Raw genomic sequence first — 21,809 nt, 5'->3', positions numbered from 1 at the left:
TGAAAGCAAAAGAAAAGAGAAAAGTGGAAAAAAGAGAAAGGGTAAAAGAGAAAAGGGGAGATGGAGGGAAAAAAAGGAGAAGTGTAGAAAAGGGTTTTGTAATCTCGGTATAGTGGTGTTGTGCCGTCTCCATGGCGACAGGCACAAAGGCCCGTGGTTGGCCATTGATGGCTAATTGTATTCTTCACAGCTCTTTTGTTAATTGTTGTCTGCCCAGCTCCCACTTCCTGCTGGGCCACGGCACAAAGCCACGAACAGGAGGGATTAGAAATGGCACATCAGCTCCCCCAATGCACAGCCAAGCTCTCTCCACCTCGTTCTCTCCCTCTCTTTCATTCTCTCTCCTCCTCTCTTTGTCCCTCTCTTTCTCTCTCTCTCTCTCTCTCTCTCTGTCCCCATAGAGCCGCGCCTCCTTTTATCTTCTCCTCACCGTGTGCACTCCCATGACCTCGCCGATTCTTTCTTTCTTTCTTTCTTTCTTCATATGAGGTCTTCACTTCTCTATCAGGTTGTTCTTCTTTTTGCCTCTTTCTCTGCCAGCTCTGTTCACACAGTTGCAAAAAAGACAAGCTTACTGTACAACATGTCCATACTAGTGCAGACTCATTGTAGGGATGCTTTTCTGTGGTAGTAGCAATGAAGAGAGGAGTCCAAGATTCATTCAAGAAGTTTATGTAGGTGTACGAACATCACAGGCATAGATGAGACTAAGGAATACAGAGTAAAGCTACCACATATATAGGATTCTACAAGCTAGATCTGGTTTCAGATACATGAGAGCATGTCCCAAGATGGACTTGATCTTTCCTTAGAACAACCAGTTGTCCAGACAAAGTGGAGTCGGAAGAGTAGCATGCTGACTTGAGAGGAACATATATACCATGTATGACACAAGTTCCTACAGAATCATGTTACATGAGAAAAACCTTCTGACGCTCATTTAGAAATATATCTTTGTCTGTCCATCACAAAGCCAGCATCCTCCACCACTGAAAACTAAGCTTCCTGGAAGTGTTGACGTGTGATTGAAAACTTTTCACTGTCATGGACAAAGTGCAGTACGTCCACTTTGCTGCCATGTTAAGAAACAAGGAGTTGCCATTGACATACAGTATACTTCTGTTTTTGTAGCGAGACGACGGTGTCAATTTGTCAGTTAAACCTTGTTCAAACTATCATTCAGTTCAATTCAATTACTCGATGCTTGCACAATCCTCATACAGCGTCGCTGGCCATTTTTGTCCAAATGTTTTATGATTTAAACCACTGGTGATTGCAGCATAGCAGCAATGCTGTATGCACCATCGTGCTGTTTCCTATGACCACCATTAGAGGAGGAGGAGGACAAAGAGGACATTTAAAGATCCCCTGGAATAGGGTACCTGATCTTCCTGGAAAACTGCTACTTCCTGGAGAACAGTGCCTATTCAGTAGTGGCCTCATGGTGTATTAGTGGGGACTGTCCATTTCTGGGACAACAGTCGGAAAAACAGTCTGAAAGGCCCTGTCTGTGGTGCTGCATTGGCACGGGTCCACTGCCGCAGACAAATTTTCAATGTTGGAATAAAATACAGAGCCGTACTGTTGGTGGTTACGTTTCTGTGGGGTTACAAGTTGGATAATCGACTGTTGGACAACCAACAGACACATCGATGCACAAAATAGAAACAAGTCTTTTTCTAGCGGTGTTTCGGACACTTTCACACCATGTGACCATTCAAAAATGTGTGGTTTGAATGTGTCGTTCAATGGAAGCATCAGACTAGTCAGTGCACTTGATTCACCGCTGTAATAAAGTGTGTTAACATTTTGCCTAAATACACAAAAAGTCGCCCAATTGTACAAAAAGTCAATTCTGCCCATTTGAGCATTTTTATTTGCTGAGTTTTGCTGCAACATCAGAACAATGGTAGTGAAATGGAATTTTACTTGTGGTATTTAAGGCAGTGTGATATTTGAAAAACTCAAAAGAGAATTTCTCTTTGAGAATGACTTATTACTTTCCAAATGTTTCTTTGCATGTGAGGTTACAAAACTATTTGAGGTTTGTGGAATACAATAATAAACATTTTTCCTGTAGATACACGTCGCCTCTGAGTTTGTCAAACATCATTTCATTGGTTGCTTGTTTGAACTGCTATAGGTGAATTGGAAAACCTTTTTTGGGGCCCACGCCCACCTCGGGTGAACTACTCATGCTAGCTAGCTAACTAGCATTGATGATGATGATGTAACATTAATGTTTTCCCAGTCACTCCCATGAATACATAACATTATTTATGGCTATGACATCCTCCCTCTGACAACCCAGCGCTTGTTCATGTGCCACTAATTCTGCAGAGAACAAGTGAGGCATGAGAGAGAGAGACATAGAGAGAGAGAGAGACAGACAGACAGAGAGAGAGAGAGAGAGAGAGAGAGAGACAGAGAGAGAGAGAGAGCATCCACGGCACAGGGAAAGAATCCAGGGAGAGAGAGAGGAGGACACATGCAGGGAGAGCAGTGGGATGTGTAGTGGCTGATAGAGACGGACAGACAGGCGGAGGTGGAGCTGAGGCCGGAGGAAGGGAAGCTTCCTACCCAGCTGTGTGGACTGACCTTGGTCTGACAGCTCTACTACATCCATGGTGTCACCTACTACCACTGAGCTCTGCGTTTGGCTGACTGCACTCAAACTAGACATAAAGTCCCTCTAACATTTGATTGTGTGGTCAGTTATTGTTGACTAGTGGGCAACAAGCAACACTGTGTACACTGTTTACATAATGAGCCACAACTTAACTCTGTGTGTGTGTGTGTGTGTGTGTGTGTGTGTGTGTGCGTTTCATAGGTGTTTAAGCAAATTGCACCACACCTCTGGCTACATGTCTTGGGGAGATAGAGCCCAGCAGATTGCTGTTATCTGCATATGGCAAAATGACATGACCCACAGTGCAAATGACACTTTTCATTTTCAGGAAGTAAATCCACATCTGCCCCCCCCCCCCTTTGTAAAATGTTTCTCTATTTTCTCACAAACTAATGGAAATATTCCTTCACATGAAGTTGCTGAAGAATAGTGAACAAAACACTGGCTGCATGTAAATGTTTCTGTGGAGGAGAAGAGGCTGTCCGATGATGGGATCAATAGTATGATCCATTTGTGTGTTAATATGACAAGAAGCAAGTGACAGATGATGTCTTCGTTTTTGTTACGCCCCCCCTCCCCACCACCACCACCTGGTAAATCAGTCCCTCTCCCTTTAAGTGGGAGGTGAGCGGCAGGGCGCTGCTGACAGTGAGTGTTGGAAACCCAGAGCAGCAGATACAAAGTCACCGGGACTGGCTGGGTAGGAGAGAGCAGCGCCGCGCGCTCCGTCTCCAAAACATTTACGCACCGCAATAGTGTCCCGCCTCTCTCTCTCTCTCTCTCTCTTTCTCTCTCTCTCTATGTACTCCCCGCCGTCATCTTACCAACTTCCACCCCCACCACCACCACCACCAACAGCCGGCTCTCCCCACTCTGAAGGACCGGAGCAGAAACCGAGCGGCCTGTCCCCAAACCACCGTGCTTTGAATGCGGAGAGGAATTAGAGGAGGAGAAGAAGAGGAGGAAGTTTGTTTTTTCTCGTGGAGAGCTCAGGGCGCACCGGGACTGGTGAGTGAAGCCTTGATCGCTGCCAAACTAAGCTTTGCTATGAACTAATCCTTTAGATGGGAGGTGGGAGGTCTTTCTGTCATTTACTTTCCAAACTTAAGTTGTGGCTCTGATATCTAAACATCAGCCTGAAAGGAAGGTTGCTGTAAAATTCCACCTCATCCGTGAATTTCCAACTTCCAAAAACTTCCATTTCTGCCTCCCTTCATCACAACTCGAACCCTTCATCCAGTTTATTCTTACTGGAGCCAAGTTTTCTCCACCAGCAGCTCCATCCACTCTGCCACTCTCTCCTCTGACATCTTTACTTCTTCCCCTGAATGTGCCAGAAATGGGAGGCTGACAGCGCTGCCGTGCACTGCACAGGCTGGCAGCTTACACAATTATCTATGGTGGAGAGGAGGGGTGGGGGGGGGTGATAGTGATGATGAGGAGGATGATGATGATGATGAATGATGTCAGTGCTGTTGGCAGATGCAAACGAGCAGATATCAGCAGGTTCACCAAGAATAGGTACAGGCGTCAACGACTTACCGAAGGCTTCAACACCCTCTTTTCTCTGCTCACTTCAGCTGATTCGCCAAAGTTCACAGAGCGATGGAATAATTCCAAGTTCAGGATGATGTGAAGTTTGTCCGTCAGCTTAGAAATGTAGTTTATTTCAGGCTGAGGGTGACACGGTGAAGCATACAATGCTTGAAGTGTTGTTGGTCAGGGGTACCTGAACGTCCCACGAGAGAGGGGCCGGAGGGTCTGTGCTCTAAGGGGCATGTAAGAGAGCAGGTCTGGGACCAGTTCAGAGGTGATGTCTCCAAGTACAAAGTATGTTTAAGCTGGTGTGCTTTGTGCCACAGCGGGGGGGGGTGGGGGTCATGCTTACACTGAAGTTGTAGATGTGTGTGTGTGTGTGTGTGTGTGTGTTTGAGCTCATCTTTACAGTGGCTGGCTGCATACAAAGCTGTTCGTCAGTGGGGAGTCCCTGACCTTTCCTTCCGCCAATCTTTTTTCTGTCCTCATTCGTTCTTCGCTCCCATCTTCACACCCCCTGCTGCTGCCACCACTCTCTTTCTTTCTTTCTTTCTTTCTTTCTTTCTTTCTCAGGCTAGCTAGAAGGACAGTATGGTTGCATCTCTATGTAACTTGCACACACACACACACACACACACACACACGCTCCCATCATGCTCTTTGATCTCCACAGTGGGGAGCAGGACGGAGCAGTGCAGATGTAAAGCAAAGAGTCTGTCTGTCAGCACCACTGAGTAGTGTGTGTACTACAGGCACACACACACACACACACACACACACACACACACACACACACGCAGGATAATCTCTAGGAGTGGTTTGGCATTTCACCCTTCACCTCTGCCCCCCCCCCCTCTCTTGGAGCTTTGTCTTTGCAGGTGATTGGGTTCATGTCGGATGAAAGGTGACCCAGGTGCTTCACTCTCTCAGTCAGTCAGACTGCTGTCATGTCTGACATCATAAGCAGAGGATATACTGGTTTCTGATTGGCTGGGCGTCTGAGTGTCCATTAAAATCATATATCCCTCAAACACCTCAAACTAGTCAAGTGTTTAACCCGTTTTAAATTAGAGTAAAGTTATATTAAACTTCACGTAACAATGACAACAGAATCTTTTCCGGTTAATTCACTAACAAACCCAGTTTGTCTCAAGTAAAGATGGTAGCTGGAACCAAGATTAAGGTCTTAATCTGTCTCCTGACACATTCTTATCAGATTTCACTACTCTAGTAAATATCAGTATCAGTATTGTCTTTAAAAGTCCAGCACTGGTCGGCGTGTAATTGTAGTACATGAGGGGCACAAACTTGGCCATGACAAACTAGTCCAACCATGGCTTTAAAAACCATGAATGAGAATATTTAGCTTTTCTTTCTACCGTTCCCTTTCTTCCCTAAGCAGCCATATTACAACATGAGTGTTGAAGTGAGAATGTGTGCGTGTGCGTGTGTGTGTATATGTGTGTGTGTGTGTGTGTGTGTGTGTGTGTGTGTGTGTGTGTGTGTGTGTGTGTGTACACACCACGTCCCATACGTCGTACGTCTCCATAAGGGCAGCAGAGCAGACAAAGGTTTTTTCCCCTCTCCCGTCCTGACCTCCTATATCCTCTGGACATTGTTCTCTGAATCCTATTGAACCAGGAGTCCACAGAGAAACACCACAATGGAGAGAGAGTGTGTGTGTGTGTGTGTGTGTGTGTGTGTGTGTGTGTGCTCCTGAGTCTCTCCTTTAGCGCAGTGTGAGGCCAAGCCAATCACACAGAACAATGCTGGGTTCAGGGGAAGCCTTATGATCTCTTTCAATGAAGCGCTGTGGATGCATGGTCTCCTTCGGAGGATGTGTGAACGTTCAAACGCTCAGCCAGTTGACGGACCGATAGACACACTGACAGGCGACACTGGAACTTCAGACTGGCCAGCATCGACTGCCTTCATCATCTATTTTGGCGATTTAACAAATGTCTGTGAATGTAGACAGAGTGACTAATGCTGTCGTTCTACCAGTATGTGCTGTCCAAATGAATGAATGACCAAGTTACAAATTAACAATTAACAAAAGGAGTTACTGAAGTTTTTTTTTCTGTTCTTGAAGCTGAAACGATGAACTGACTACTGACTGATAATCAGCAACGGTTCTGATAATCATTCATTCATTTTTAAACAAAATTCCAAACATAGTCTCTTTAGTGAAAGAATAATTGACAATGAAAACAATTATTTGGTGCAGCCCTTAATGTTTTATAGGTGCCTCTGCATACATTTGCCAGACTGTGACATGTACAGAGTTTTGCTGCTCAGATATTATGATAATGGTTTGAGTTGGATTGTCCTGCCCTGACTGTCTCATTTCGATTAAACAGTCCTTTTAAGAGAGGCCTGTCCAAGAGGAATATTGCCACAATGATGAATAGAATACAGACATACTGTCACACAAGAGCATGAAAAATATCCAGTTAAGCTGCATGAGCAGGTTGGAGTTTCAAAAGCCGCCTAAAGAAAAGTCCAAACAATGAGTTAAAAGCAAATTCAGTGAAGAGAATATTTTATTGATCCTTTAAAATGGAGTAGAACTGATGTCTTTGTCTGCAGACCATCAGTGTTATCACCACTGCGCCGCAGTGATCAACAGAAAATTAAGCTGTAACTCTTTTGACAAATGTTCAAGCAAAAATGGCCGAAATTCTCTACTTTTAGTTTTGTAAGTGTGAGTTTGTTCTGCTTTTCTTAGTCACCTTTGGCTCTTCACCGAGACTGAGGAGACAATAACAGGCGGTTGTTTTAAAGCCTTGATGGTCTATTTCTTATAGATGCTGTGGAGGTGGGTGACGGCAGGTTGCTACCACACATATACTCAGGCTTCATAGGTGGTAAAGGTGCTTCTCTTACATTGTGTGACTTAAAAGGGGAATAAGTGAGATTATTCAGGTTAATTCTTCACCATGTCCTCGATAAGAGCGTGATATCAGAGTCAGTTTCTAAGCCTCACAATGTCCTCCTTTGCATTAAGCGACAGCCTGTTATGACCACTGAACATGTAGTCTTTACTGATTCTGTACATCCACTACATTCAGTGAAAGTGCTGAGAAAGTACCTTGTCTTCTTTTCCTTTTTTTCATCTTCGAGGTGAACAGTGCAAGAAATAGCGGTAATTAAAAGCGGAGATGTTAAACGGGTCAAGAGAAGCTCTTAGAATTCACGTCTTTGTGAAGGACACACAAAGGTGGAAAAGTTCTTTGATTCCTGTCACTTCATCTTCACACCTCCTCTCGTCCTCCTGCTCGGGACTTTTTAAAAACACTTTCCACCTGTTGCCTTGGTGGAGGCAGAAAAACAGATGAGTGCAGGGAAGTCATAGGAAACACACACACACACACACACACACGGTGGTGCACGCTGGGCGGGTGATAAAGTAAAAGTCTTACACTGGTGATGGGCCACTCTCATACACACACATCTAGAGACAACAACAGCCACACACACACACACACACACACAGTCACACAGTTACACACACATCTCTGTAAGCATCTACACACATCCTCAAGGTAAGATTCCTGCTTTACAAACTCTTTAACCAACCTCGATAATAAGATTTGTTCGGCTCTCTGCTTCCAAGGTTAAATAACTTGTAGGCTTTTCATGTCTTTGTTTTAACATCTTTCTGTGTGTGTGTGTGTGTGTGTGTGTGTGTGTGTGTGTGTGTGTGTGTGTGTGTGTGTGAAAGCAGTCCTGTAGTATTCACATGCACATTTCTGTACTATACAGCTGAAGATTAAATGGGGATTTAAAAGATTTTTTGAAGGGTTTCATTCTGTCCTGCAGATGCCGTTGCAAGGTGCATTTGCATTCTGCCAGCTGTGCTTTAAATGTGCGCTCACTTGTCCACGAATGCTGTTATAAGCTCATAATAATGCGCTAACAATGCAGGAGTAAGGCCGGCGCTTCCAGTCATGGCAGCACATTTAATCAACAGCTGTAAATCAGTTTTTACGAGAACAAAGAAGGCAAGCATCCTTGAACGCTACCCTGCATTTCTCATGCCACGTTTGAACACTTTCTAATCCCTAAAAAAAAGAGAAGCACTTGAACTTTTCCGCCATGTGTGCACGCTTGTGTTAGACACACATGTGCTCATTTGCTCTTTCGGCACGCGATGTCAGAATACAAGCTCCTACAGGACTAAGGTGTGTTTGATTAAATATAGAGTTGAGAGGTGAAGCTTTTGTTGGGTATGTGTGTGTGTTTTTTTTTTTTTTACTTCTGATGTTTGTAAAAGTACCACAACTGCAGGCTTCTTTTGTCTCTCTCTTCCCATAACGCTCGTCACATGGCGGCCCTGCATTGTTTAGCAGACGAGACATGAACGGGCAGATTTATGTGTTTTATACGTGACAGAAAATTTTACTTAAAGAGCCCGTAGAGAGAAAAAGAAGGAAAACCTTGAGAGGATCGAGTGCCGCCGCGCTCGCTCAGTGAAGACGTGACTGGGACATGAATAAGAGGAATTAATACACACAATGATCAAACTTACAGACAGTTTGACCACAGTGACAAGGACGCCCAAAGCCTCTGCTCGTCTTTTGGAAGGTTTCAGCTCCTCTTAACTGCTTGTTAACCAACAGCATTGCACTGCAATCAGAGAAGAGTTCATAAACAGATGTTGTTTTTTTTTCTTCCTTGACTGAATAAAGGTACGATTGTTGCCTTGTTTCTAGCCGATTTGTTTATTTCTGCGCCGACCGTGAGGATTAACAAACACTCTATTGATGCTTGAGCTCTGCACACACAAATAGAAAAACACCAGTTTCCTGGTCCATTTACATGACTTTCCCCCGAGCTCAAACAACGCCAGTGTTGTCCTACGATACCTTAAGTAGATTTATTTATTTAAAAATGAACACACAATGAATGTGTTTAGTGTGTCTGTGTGTCAGGTCATTTGCACGGAGACCGTTTGTTTGCGCCTCTGCACTCCAGTGGCATTTGCATCTTGCAAAATCTGTGAAACCTAAAATGACAGTAAGCCATTATGCTCCTTCTTTGTATAAGTTGGTTGCTTGTTTGATTCTAACATTTGTAGTTGACTGTATATAACACTTCCTTCAACCGTAATATGCCTCATCATTCATGGCGCCTTCAGGTGTTTGATATCACTTTAGAATGTTCTCCCATCTCAGTAGGATTAGGGTTAGGGTTAGGGTTAGGGTTAGACACCTTTCTGACAGACCTCAGAGGATATAACAGCAGCTTTTTCTGTGTGTTATCCTCTGCTCACCGCATCAGAGAACATGATAACGTCCACAGAGTCACACGCTCACTTTTTTCTATGTCCTGTGCAGTGAGACGGCGAGACGCCTCTGTCCTTGTCCCCCCCACCGTTCTCGACTCCTCCGTTTAAATAACGTAGCATCAAACACATGAAGTCACTGGGGAAACTGCCGATGTATATCTCGCTGCATGAGAAAGAAGAAAAAAGCGAAGCTGGTAGATGGATGGTAGAGATTGTGGCAGTGGTGAAGCTGTAGATGAGGGCTTTACCAGCACGTCCTGCCACATTTCTCAGTTCCAGACCCTAAACTTCTCTCATTACTCCGTCTGTTTGCTGCTCACTGCTGTTGTTCTGCAGGCAGATAAGGATTGTTTTCCATGTTTGAATTCTTCTTCATGTATCCTGGTTTTTTTATCATCAGCCTAAACAAAACACAATTGAAGGATAAACCACTCAGATAAATTTCAGCGTGTGACATTTAACAACGTTATCAGCCTGTCACCACTAAAAACAAAGACCCCTGCAGACTATTTTTAGTATTTAGTGGAGTTTAACACAAAATGGCACCAAATTAAAAAGCAGAAGTGCAGTTTCTTTTTTCAGAATATATTATTTAACTCATCGTGCAACCTCCACCAATACTGCTGCATAATGTGCTTTGTGTTGTTTAACCCTCGTGTTTAATCAGTCACAGAGATCGTTCACCCCAGTGACTCCTGCTGTTCTTCTCCAGAGTCAACGTTCTGAATGAAGATCTGTCATAAACATTTCTGTCACATAGACCTCTGGTGCTCTCCTGCCGCCTCGCTTTGCTTTGTTTGGAAAATTTGGGCAAATAAACTTTACTGTGTATTTTGACCTCATCTGCAGCCAGCTGGTTCCTACTAGAGGTGCACAGCTTTAAGAAATGCATCACAAATATGTAGTTTTAGATTTAAGAAATAAAGTAATTTCCTGAATTGGCAAACATCACTCAAACAGGAGTCTCAAGGACTTTCTGCTGCTGATTAATCCAGTGTCTTCACCACAGTGTGTTCATAGAAATGTCAACAATAATAGTGTTTGGGCAACAATAGCACAGAGGAAAAGATCCATCACATTATACTTGTTAGCGGGATCAATTCATTGTCAGTTTTGGACTTTTCACAAAAAGAAAAATGTAGGAAATCAGCGGCCTCATCCTGGGAGAGTTAGCTGGTGGGCAAACAGAGACAAGAAAAGGTTTCGTTCTGTCCGTCACCGTTAGCCATTCCTGCTCAAACTTCTCTCCCTTCCGCTGTCTTCCAAAAGTCCCTGATTTTGTTGCATGGAGAAAAGTCTTCTCGCGAGTTCAAAATTAGGACGAGTCGGTCTCTGATGGTATGTTTTCCAGTCAGTGAACCAACACATGGAAAGTACACAGATAAACACGAGTTGCGACGCACTAAAGCTCCGTTAAGTCGAGCAGGTTGCAGATTCAGGTGATGATTCTCGGTAGCTTCACCGCCACGAGCAGCACCTTTCACATCACAAGTGCTCATCTGTTCGCAGCCTCTTAGATATATTTTGACTGACTTTTCTCCACCAGTATTCCTCCTGTGTTTTTCCCGACACTATCCAGACACATCAGCTGTGAGGCTGTGGCCGTGTGCTCGGCCTGTGTGTGAAGCCAGGCAGCGTGTCATTACAGCGGTCAGCCTGCAACTTCAGACATGATCTCAGCTTATTGGAGCTGGTTAAGACTTATGGCACTAAGTTGTTTGTAGCTTAAGCAGCTATACTTGTGAAACACATGCACTCGTACACACACACACACACACACACACACACAGAGCAAAGACCTCCTGCGGTATCTCAATGCTGAGACGAACAGGCCCTCAGCAGAATCACCTGTTGTGCTCCTTACTGCTCAAAGGCGTTTCCATAGTAACACCTCAGAGCCCTGGCCCCTTGGTCTATAAGACCATCAGCAAACATAGACCCCCACCACCACCATTACAAACTCCATAAAACACACACGCACACGCGCACACACACACACACATACGTCGTGCACACGTGGGTGCTCTCCAGCAGGAGCAGTGAATGGAGTGAGGATATAAAGTGTGCCGGGCTAAAGGAGAGAGCACATTGTGAGAGCCGGACCTCCTTTGTCTGAGCTAGCCTGAAGGAGCAGGGGGTGGAAAGGGTGGGGGGTGGGAGGGCTTTGTGAAGGAAGAGAAAAAAAGTGGCCTTCATACACATCCTTTCTTCCTTTTCTCTTGTTCTATCTCTTTATTGGGAGTGTGTTTTGTCTTCTCCCCCCTCCTCCTCCTCCTCCTCCTCCTCTCTGATAAATGCCACAGTAGCCTTTCGCTAGCCGCCACAATAGACGACCTGTTTCAGAGAACGAGAGGGGAGAGAGAGGGAGAGAAAGAGGGATGAGAGGGAGGGATGCATGAAAAGAAAAATGGCTGCCTTTTAACCTGTGCTTCTGAAAAGCAGAGGAATAAAGCGGCCGTGACTAAAGCCAGAGTCCCGTTCTCCTCTCTTTTCTCTCTCTGCAGTGTCTTTGTGAAGGGCGCAGTTGTGTCATCAGCCTATTTATACATCTTATTTAGAAAGCCTTTGACAGAGAGAGAGGGGGGGGGGGGGGGGGGGGGGGGGGGGGGGGGGGGGAGACGGGCTTATGAAGTGGAGCAGGATGAAAACACAGCTGACATGTTTAACATGTATTTTTCATCACTTAATGCATCTTAGACATGAAGTCACATACAGTCAGAACTGTGCTTTGAAACGATTTCTTTCTGACTGTAAGCAGCTTGAATGAATGAAGAATAACCACATATTAGTTTATTTAGCATGTTTGTAACATGATTCAGGTGGCAAGACTCTACACGATGCACCTTAGCACGCACACAGTGCCGACAGTGGATCAATAGCAGTTAGATTATGTGCACATGTAATACTGGAGAGATGATTTGTTGTCATGCCTGGGGGGGATCTCCACATCTACCAGCTACTAACAGGCCACACACACTGAGTGTGTCAGTGAAGGGAGGCAGGCCTACCTGAACCTGGCTGTCAGACCAATCACAGCTCAGACCTCAGAAAAGTCTGAACCAGTACCAGGACGACTTGTCCTGTCTTATTGTTTCTTGTCTTGCTGACACTGAACTGTAATTCTACTGAAAATCGCAGTCTGAGCTTGAAAGCATGAAAGCAGCACAGCAGCAGAGGCTGAGAACTTGAACATGTGCTCTTACCTCGACTCTTCCACTGGGAAGGTTAGTGAACGTGGTTGTTAGATTCTTTTAGATAACACTGAAAAAGTCCTTGTTGTTCTCTGTTCAGTGACCTTTCTGTTCTTCTGTGCTTGTATTGGATGAAGATGAAATAAAGGCGCTAATGTGTCCATCCTCTAGTTGTGCACAGGGCTTCTCTGTAAATACATGTTTCACAGTGAAATACGTTGCCACATGTGTCGCGGACGCACAGTTTAAACTTTTAATGACTCTCATTTTGGAGCATTTGAACCTGAGCGTGTGAGCCTCATGACTAACACCAGTCACTTGGCTTCATGCTCACTAGTGGGAGCTGAGTTTTGTCTTCTACTGGATGCTAGGTTTTATAATTTCAGCATAAAATCCTATAATGTTTTGATTTTCCTTCATAAACAATTAGGATTTTGCTATTAAGCAGATGTCAACGTTCATTTTTTAACGTAAAAAACACACTGAGAGCTTAAATAAAACCTGACTTATTTCTGTATCAATGAAAAGGGCTGCAGCCTGCAAAGAACTTTATCTGAATTAAATTGTCAGCCCTGATCTCCTGACAAAAGACTAGATTCTTAGTAGGTTTAGTTAAGAGAATGAGCCTGTCTACGTTGTCTGGGGTGAGTCATACGCAGCAAAGCTTTGCTGAAACGATAGCAGATCAGTTTTTCGAGAGAGATCACATTAAAAAAAGAAAAAAGACTTCTGGTTAGCTGAATTCATGCTGCATCTGAATTCAACTTTGGAGGTTTGGGGATTGAGACCAACTGGCAAAAGCAGCCCTGGTGTGCATGTCGCTTTGCTGTGTTCGACCTCCCCGTTCTGATGTTCTTAACAACCAAGTGTGTGCATGGCGTGGAGAGAAAGCCTGCTGTCATAGCGAGAGGCGAGATCCAATAATAATTAAATAGCTTGAGAGGGTCCAAATCCTGCAGACGTTCCCGCTCCACATACCCAGTCAGCAGCTCCGTCACCTGGGCGTTGTTGCTTGTTGGGCCGTCACTTTCAGACAGTCACAGAATTAGCCGAGAGTTTTGGGGGGGCAGAGGCTTCAGATGCTGTTTGATAATTCGACGATGACCTCAGTTGACTCATACAGACACTTTGACAGCTGCAGCCACAAGCTTGTCATTTAGCCCGTAAAGGTCTTGGGCTTGTGGGAAATGATGTTCCATAAAAACCAAAGTATTAAATAAACCAGTGACATTGGATCCTTTGTTCCTGTAAATGAGTGTGACCACCGTATCAGACCGTACAGCACCAGATCAGGTTTTCTCAAAACACCTCTGACATCTCTGCTGTAGCATTAATTCTGTGGCTGCAACACAGTCTATGGAAGCTAATACCATACATTTCATTGCAGCCCTCAGACACATAGAACACTTTTTGCTTGCTTGTAGTGCCACTGGTCATGCTGTAATACCAGGTGGTACATGCATGCTGATGGGCTCTTACTCACAGAGTACGACTTTTTTTTTTTAAATAACTAGCTCAAATTCACTACAGCTTTTCTAACTCAAATGATCTTTTCTCAGGAACAGAAACTCTGTGATCCTACAGCAAAAACGTGTGACTGTCCATTTCAGTTAATTTGCCGCTGACTTGTTAATCAAAGTGTGAGAAAGAATCTGCAGCACACTTTCTATCCCACAATACAACTCCTACTTCATCTGATAATAATCTAATAATGAAGGCATCTCCGAGCATGGAAGAAATTGGAAGTGTGAGATAGAAATGTGTCAAAGCTGTGTGTGTGTGTGTGTGTGTGTGTGTGTGTGTGTGTGTGTGCAGTGGGCGGGCCTCTACGGGGCAGTCCCTGAGTTCCAAGAGGAAAAGGGGAGTAAAATGTAGTCTTTGTGATGTCTCTATCACTCAATCGTAGCGCTGGAGTTCTCAACACTGCTCTTTGTGTGATGAACTGACCAGTGACCGCAGAACAACAGCACCTTATCAGGGCTTGTAGCTCTCTGTGTTCGCTTCTCAGCGCACACACACACACACACACACACACACACACACACACACACACACACACACACACACACACACACACACACACACACGTGCACTCTCAGAGCAAGATAAAAAACAAAAAATGAGGAAACAGAGTGTGTGTTCTTGATGAGCTTTTTCTTTGCACTATGCACTATATGGTTTAGTACCCTTGACATCAAAAGGCCAAGAGAACAGAGGAGGAGAGGGGAAGGAAAGGAGAAGAGGGCACGGCTTTTGTGTCTCCAGTCCTGAGAGCTCTGTCTCTAATGAGGCCCAGGCAGCAACGCAAGGAAGCTTTGTTCAAGAACCGTGTGTGTCTGTTGCTGTGTGTTTGTGTGTGTGTATGCACATCTCATTGACCTCCACAATAAAGAAAAGCTAAATCAAGACCCCAAACACACAACTCTTTGAGAATTCATCTGTCAGTGGGATCTTGAGAGTATTCAGTGTAAGTGTTCTGTTGGAAGACCTTGAAAATTCACTGAAAAGCTGTTTTTGAACTTAAAAGTTCAGCCAGGTTGTGGTAAATAAAAGTGAGGTGAACTGTTGCAAAAGCAAAAAAAAATAAATGTTTTGGAGGTCACTTGCAGGGGAGGAGCTCTTTGTCAGCTGCAATGTGACTGATGGAAGAGTGATTCAGGGCTGAATGGACATCTCTGGTTGTTATAAACAACTGCTTCGAATCGCGCAATTGCAAAGCTCTGGACGAAATGTTTCTTCTCTTTCACCTTTAACCACTCAATACAGGGTGAGGCTGGGGTTACAGTATTTGTTGTTTACAACTCGCTTAGCCTGCATTTGGACCACAGCATTGGCTCTTCTTCTCGTAGCTACGAGCTAAGCAGGACAAAAGTATGTTGGATCTCAGCTGGCTTGCATTCAGTGTGTCTGCATAGGTGGATGTGTTCACATATGTCCAGTCGGCACGTATGGTTCTTGTTACAGTCCCTTCAGTCCCCTCACAGACGATGGTGGCGTTTAAATCGTTCCGACCCTCGCGGCTGTGCAGATGTGGAAAGAGCGATTGGAGCTTTTCAGTGCGTCGACCTACAAAGCACAAATGCGCACAGTTTGCAAGAGCTCGAACGTTTGTGAATTTCAGTCACTCTTGATTTTCACGTTATCAAATGTTGTTATCCTATAAATCATCTACCAACGAGTAAATCACAACAAATGTGGTATACCCAAGCAATTACAGAGCTGCTTTTCCTCTCAGACCTGGTTTTGTTGGTTGAACCTTGGCCCGTTAAACCTGGCAGCAGCCCAGATCAGTGCGAGTGTCTGCGGTCGGTGCAGCTGCCTGGAGAATGTCGTAGCTCGGAGAAAAATCTCTGCACAGCTTAATGCTGCGTTGTATGTATGAAAGTATGAGACACGCCTCAGACACGACCTTCCACATCTTTTGCATCCAACTCAAGTCACCTGCTGCTCTTCCTTCTACATCACCATCTATGCATCCATCAACACGCACACACAGTGCTGAAAATATGGTGGTTGGCAGGTGGAGCTCCTACATGAAGCATGTCAGACGTAATCAAACATTCACTGCTGCTTGATTGGAGAATGCAACCAGTTACAGCCGCACTGACAACCTGAGTACATTCGACGTGTGCACGGTGTATGGAGTTTTTAGAATCACAACAAGCTGATTCAGAAATGACAGATTACAGTTTGTGGCAGCCTAATTCAGCCTCCAACTGTTTTTGATCTGGATTTAATAAGAACCAGAAAAGGCATAATAAAGACTGTTTAGTGTGTTACTAGTTTAGTATTGTGACCAAGACTTTGTTTAAATTTGAAAGCTCCTTTACTTCTTCATCAATTTGACATATAATATTTAAATGGGATTAAATGGGTTCTGTCATCATTGTGGCGTCGTGTGTTTCGTCCAGGAAATCATAACCGAGGATGAAGGCAATTTGTTAGAAAGTGATGTTAGAAAGCCAATGAATGCTCTTATCACAGCTCTATCACACCTGTTAGTGGGTTGATGTTCGATCAGTATCACACACGATGGGCCCGCAGTGACGGTTACCTGCAAGTTATGCAAATGAAGCCTCTGTACGGTGGGATTTGTAAAGGCTCTTTGTACTTCCCCTCCTGAGGGGAGAGGTGGGAGTAGGAGAAGGGGTGGGGTTGGGGTTGGGGGGAGGAGGGTTGAGCTGGGTCAGAGGTAACAGAAGAGTAGAAAAGACAGGCATTGCTGGTGAGGGAGAGCCAGTCACCTTGACTTTTGTCCTCAGCTCTGTTCCAGTCAGGGAGAGCTGCTGGATCTCCTCACGGCCGCTCCTCCCCCCCAGGTCAGTACAGAAAACTACAGGGCAGGTGGAGGGAAGGGACAGCTGAGAGTGCTGCTATTCAGTGTAGTTTAAACACTGAAACTCTGCTTAACTTTACTTAAAATCTCTTTTGATGCCTTATCTAATGTTTTAGTAGCAGTTGTGCACAAATGCCATGGCTTACTTTTCTCTCTCACGGCGACATCCCTCGCTGAGGGAATCAAAGGAGAAGATGCCGGTTGTGAGAATCTAGATGAGTTATGGGCGGATTTTTTCAAAGAGATCTGAGATAGGGTGCAGCGTTCTTCAGGGAAGCTGGAGCTCGCTGGAGGTGCTTGTCGTGATCGGCCTGAGCCAGGCCCTGTGGGCAGACACGCATTAGCTGGCACAGAACGCTGGATTGTTTTATCTTCCTTAAGCAAATACTGCTAACTGTGAAACATTTCCCCAAACATTTGTTTATGCAACACTTCACACTTGTCCTAACACGACTGGAAACCTACCGTCAGAGCTCTGTCACAAAGCGCGGCCGACAACTGAGCGATCTGTGAGAAAGCAAAGTGTGATGGAACCGGCTGTGGAAATATGCAAAGATCTGGGTGTGAGATATTTTACGCCAACTTTTGGGGTTTTTTTTATTGATGGACTGTTGTGTTGGAGCCAGCTGACTGAGATGTGTTGTGATTTTCTGCCTTAGATGCGTTCCTGCAGGGAACCTTCTGCTATTCCAGCTGTCAGTCTCAGGGTTGACAATGAGCGTGCCTTTATTTGTTTATGACCGAGTGAAGCTCTTTAGGTGTCTAACACTTTATCCTGCTGAGACTGGCTCCTGGCACTCTCTCTCTGTCTATTGTGCTATTCTGCCTAGAGCACTATTGGAGAGCGACAAGGAAGATATAAACCCAACGAGCTGTTCCTGTTGGGAGGGGAAGAAAAAAAAACAGTGAGAGAAAGAATAAGGAAACAAAGGAAGAAAAGAAAAGAAAAGAACGGCAGAACAACAGACGGGATTTTCTCTGCCAATCCCCCGGGGGGAAATGTTAGGTTTTACGTGTTACAACTTGTTGGCTAACCGAAGGTTTTTGTCTGAAGTGATTCCTGTGTCGTGGGAAGTGTAAGGTTTCAGTGTTGTCAGCGCTCAAAGGAGAGGAGCTGATGTTTATCTGAGGGCAGAGGCATGTTCCCTCCGTCCACTGTCATCCTCCGTTGCCCCTCTCTCTCCTGCGACGGGAGCATTCGGTTCACAGCGGGACACAGGACAAGTGCAGTTCTGTAACAGCGCAGCCATTACTGTGGTCCCACAATGGGCTTCTTTTAAAGGCTCAGTCCACTCAAACTCTGATATCTGGTATCTAACCAGCAATATGCTTTTGGTTTTACTTTCCCAATCTAAAAATCTGACAAAAGGACAAAAAGTCTTGATCGCCAGTCTCTCTGGTGCAACATAAAAACAGTGACACAGTAAGAGGCACACAGAGTGTAGGCATCAACATGCAAAACAAAACAAAAAAAAATAGAAATAAGAAAAGTAAAGAGATGAAAGTCATGTGTAAAGCGTGCAAGTCGTACAGCAGAAAGTCTTATTGACAGATGCGTAGGATTAAAAACTCTTGACTGTGAAAAAGACAAAGAATTCTGCACTCTGTCAATCACTTGTACTCAGTTTTATAACAACGTTAAATGTTATTAAAATTTCAGTCCTCGGATAAAATTCACGTCCATGAGGTTTCTCAGTATTTCTGATGCACTTTCAGCTGGTTGTTGTCCTCAAAACAAGTCAGGATGTTACAGTGTATATAAACAGACATGCATCCAAACAAGGCTAAATGATTTATGACACATTGTGCCATCAAACAGAAAAAAGCTAAATTGGTCATCTCAGGTTTCAGTTTGTGAAGCTGAGTGTATTTATATTTTTGGCCTCTTCAGTTCGAAAACTGTGAAATTCTTCTGTTACGTTAGCAAACAGTTGCCTCTTTGCACACGTGATATGTGTTTCTTGCCACCAGGTGATAATATTCACTGTCCTTTTAGCTGTGCTGGTCCACACCAACTCTAGCAGCGAAGGAATGGTCTTTTTTTTCATTAACTTTGTGTCACTAGCTGTGACTGCGGCGCGTACAGTGAGTTTATCAGAGCTTTTTAGCTGGAAAAAAGCAGTTTGTGGGGCTGAAAACCCAAAACAGCAAGCTAAAAGAGGCCAAAAGGGTCACTAGAGTGATAATCCCCTCACTAATAACTAATACCCCAACCCCTTTCACTTCACACATTGTGATTTAATCCATTTTATATAGAAAATACAGATTGGTGCAGCTTTAAGTGTTGGTCAGTAACTGATTCCACAAAAAATGACTGCATTCATTTCCAATGAACTTTCATTTGTCCTTTAGGGATTTCCTAGAAACAGGAGTCATTGTGTACAAAATATCAGATCACATCATTAATTTGCATGCAAGTAACATATAAGGAAATATTGCACGAGAAGAAAACATGTAAGATAAGATAAAAATATGAAAAGGGAATAAGATAACACAGTATTATTATTATTATTATTATAACTTAATGTGAGAAGAAAGTTGCAAAAGTCTTTAATTGTTCTACTTTGTTTGATTGAACAGCTGCTCTGAGGTCTGTTGTACTGTGATTTCACGGCGTCATGTGGCGAGTAGGTGGTCGTAAAACAGGCCTCAATCAGATAACCTCGGAGGAAGGCGCCGCTATTCCAACCATCTAACACGCATACTGCATACATACAGAACATATACTGTGCAAGGTCGCTTCCACAGTCAGCTGCACAGAGGCAAAGTGTGTGTTTAAGCAGATGAGACTGATGCAGGGTGAAGACATAACCTTGACTGGTTTGCATTGTTCTGGCTAAGGCGCTAAGGGCATTGTTTGAAAAAAAAAAAAAAACCTTTGTGCTTTTAAAACACGCACGCACCTTGACGCATTCCTCGCTGTCAACAGCTCTGTGGGTCGTTGAGATTCTGTGCATACCTCTGCAGTGGGTGACACACACACACACACACACACACACAGTCAGAGCAGAGGCGTGTGAAAGCCACCTGTGGCAGCTCTGTACTCCAGCCTCCAGTGGAACGTCGAAGGGAGACCCAGGAATAACTTGCAGCGTGGGTCGAAACTGCAACACACACACACACACACACACACACAATCAACCCCTCGCTGGTACAGTTTCCCACCTCTCCATCTTCATCCCCCCATCCTCATTCCTTCCTAACACAGCAAAAACCACACCCCGCGCATGACCGCAGCACTCAGACAGGAAACTGCTCTTAGATGACACTTTATTCCGGCGGTTACTATAGATGACAAGAATATGTGTGCTGGAAACAGCATTTTTGGAAACAGAGATTTTTTTTTTTTTCGAACATGAAAGTAAGACACACAGACACACAGACACACACACACACTGACACACAGACACACACACACACACACACACACTGATACACAGACACACACACACACACACACTGATACACAGACACACACACACACACACTGACACACAGACACACAGATAAGTGAGAGTGATATCGTATTCAAAGTCAACAGTAGTCAAGCAGGTGGCATCAGATGAGTTTGAGTGCTGTTGTTCTCCCCGCTTGCAGCTGTATTTAATGTGCTACAGGGCGTTTTAGTTACCATCAGCTGTGTGAAATGGTTTTATTATGATTCATAGTTTGAATACTAACACACACACACACACACACACACACACACACACACAGGTATAAATACACACACATTAACACACAATTGGTGCAGGTTTGGAGCTTTGGTAGACAGGTGGCTCTCTGTTGAAATGCAGTAACAGTATCTGGTAGAACGTGTTTTCACGTTGCCTGGTTGGAGGAGAGCAGCATGCCAAACTCCACTAAGCTTTTAAAAGTAATGTGGCTCCCCCGATTGGTAAAGATGCACCCCTGGTTTCTTCTGCCAAATGGCACTGGGCACAAAGCAGCAAGAACTGAGTTGATTAAAAAAAGTCAAACATCAAGTGGATCAAGTTCATCCTGATCGTTACCTATAATTTTGTACATTGAAATCCATAGCCAGGGTATTTAGAGCATACACACACACACACTAATACTAGAAATAACACTGCTAGTATCTGATGTGTAGTTGCAGTTGAAGAAGTGGCTGGGGGAGTTTCCATGGGGGGCAGCTTTCAGGAGAAGATAAAGTTACCCTGTGGAGTTATGCTATAGCAATGTTTTGGGAGTGGGTCGATGTTTTGTTTGTACCTCGTGCTCAACAAGCGAGCACATATGGATGACACACACACCTGAGCGCGCAGGTGACATGCTTCCTGCCGTTTTATGTTGAGGGACAGTTGATGCATGCCAGTGGCCAAAGAGTTGCATCAGCTAAAGGGAAGAGGAAGAGGGCCAGCTAGCAAACATGGATGTAAACTGCAGGTTTCAAACAGTGCAAACAGTCAGCTGCATTTGAGGACGGGAATACATGGACGTTTGTTAGGATTCACACAGTGTGGCTCAGCGAGAAACTAAGAAGGTAAACATGTTCAACTGTTTGCTTTTAAGAAAACTCTGCACCTTTATTTCTAAGAGGCTTTTCAGTGCAGAAGAACAACAGCTACTGAAAAACAGAGTCAGTCGGAGTGCATTAACTTATGTGCCGTGCTGGTGGTTCTGTCCGAAGTCCTCTGCAGTGTCACTCCTGTTCTGAAGACGCTTTTGTGTTGCATTTATCGATTCATCAATTCATCACTTCCTGCGTGGAAGAAGTTTCCAGCAGCGACTACACAGGTCGAATACATTGCATCACAGTTTGTAGGAGACGAGGTGCCGTTCACTGTTTTAGCCTCACTTTGTGAT

At 44.4% G+C, this 21,809-nt stretch overlaps 1 protein-coding gene across 1 annotated transcript in view; it reads left to right on the top strand.

The window, feature by feature from the left end:
- The first annotated feature begins 3,524 nt into the window (after nucleotides 1–3,524).
- sox13 (SRY-box transcription factor 13) overlaps nucleotides 3,525–21,809 on the top strand; it is a 36,848-nt gene continuing 18,563 nt past the window's right edge. The window contains exon 1 of the mRNA XM_070846927.1: nucleotides 3,525–3,637. The gene's annotated coding sequence lies outside the window, so the exon portion shown is untranslated. The remainder of the gene's footprint in view (nucleotides 3,638–21,809) is intronic.

This window comes from Pempheris klunzingeri, chromosome 2, assembly GCF_042242105.1.
Source record: "Pempheris klunzingeri isolate RE-2024b chromosome 2, fPemKlu1.hap1, whole genome shotgun sequence".
In the NCBI taxonomy this organism is placed as follows: Eukaryota; Metazoa; Chordata; class Actinopteri; order Acropomatiformes; family Pempheridae; genus Pempheris; species Pempheris klunzingeri.
This window is presented reverse-complemented; position numbering and strand designations above follow the sequence as displayed.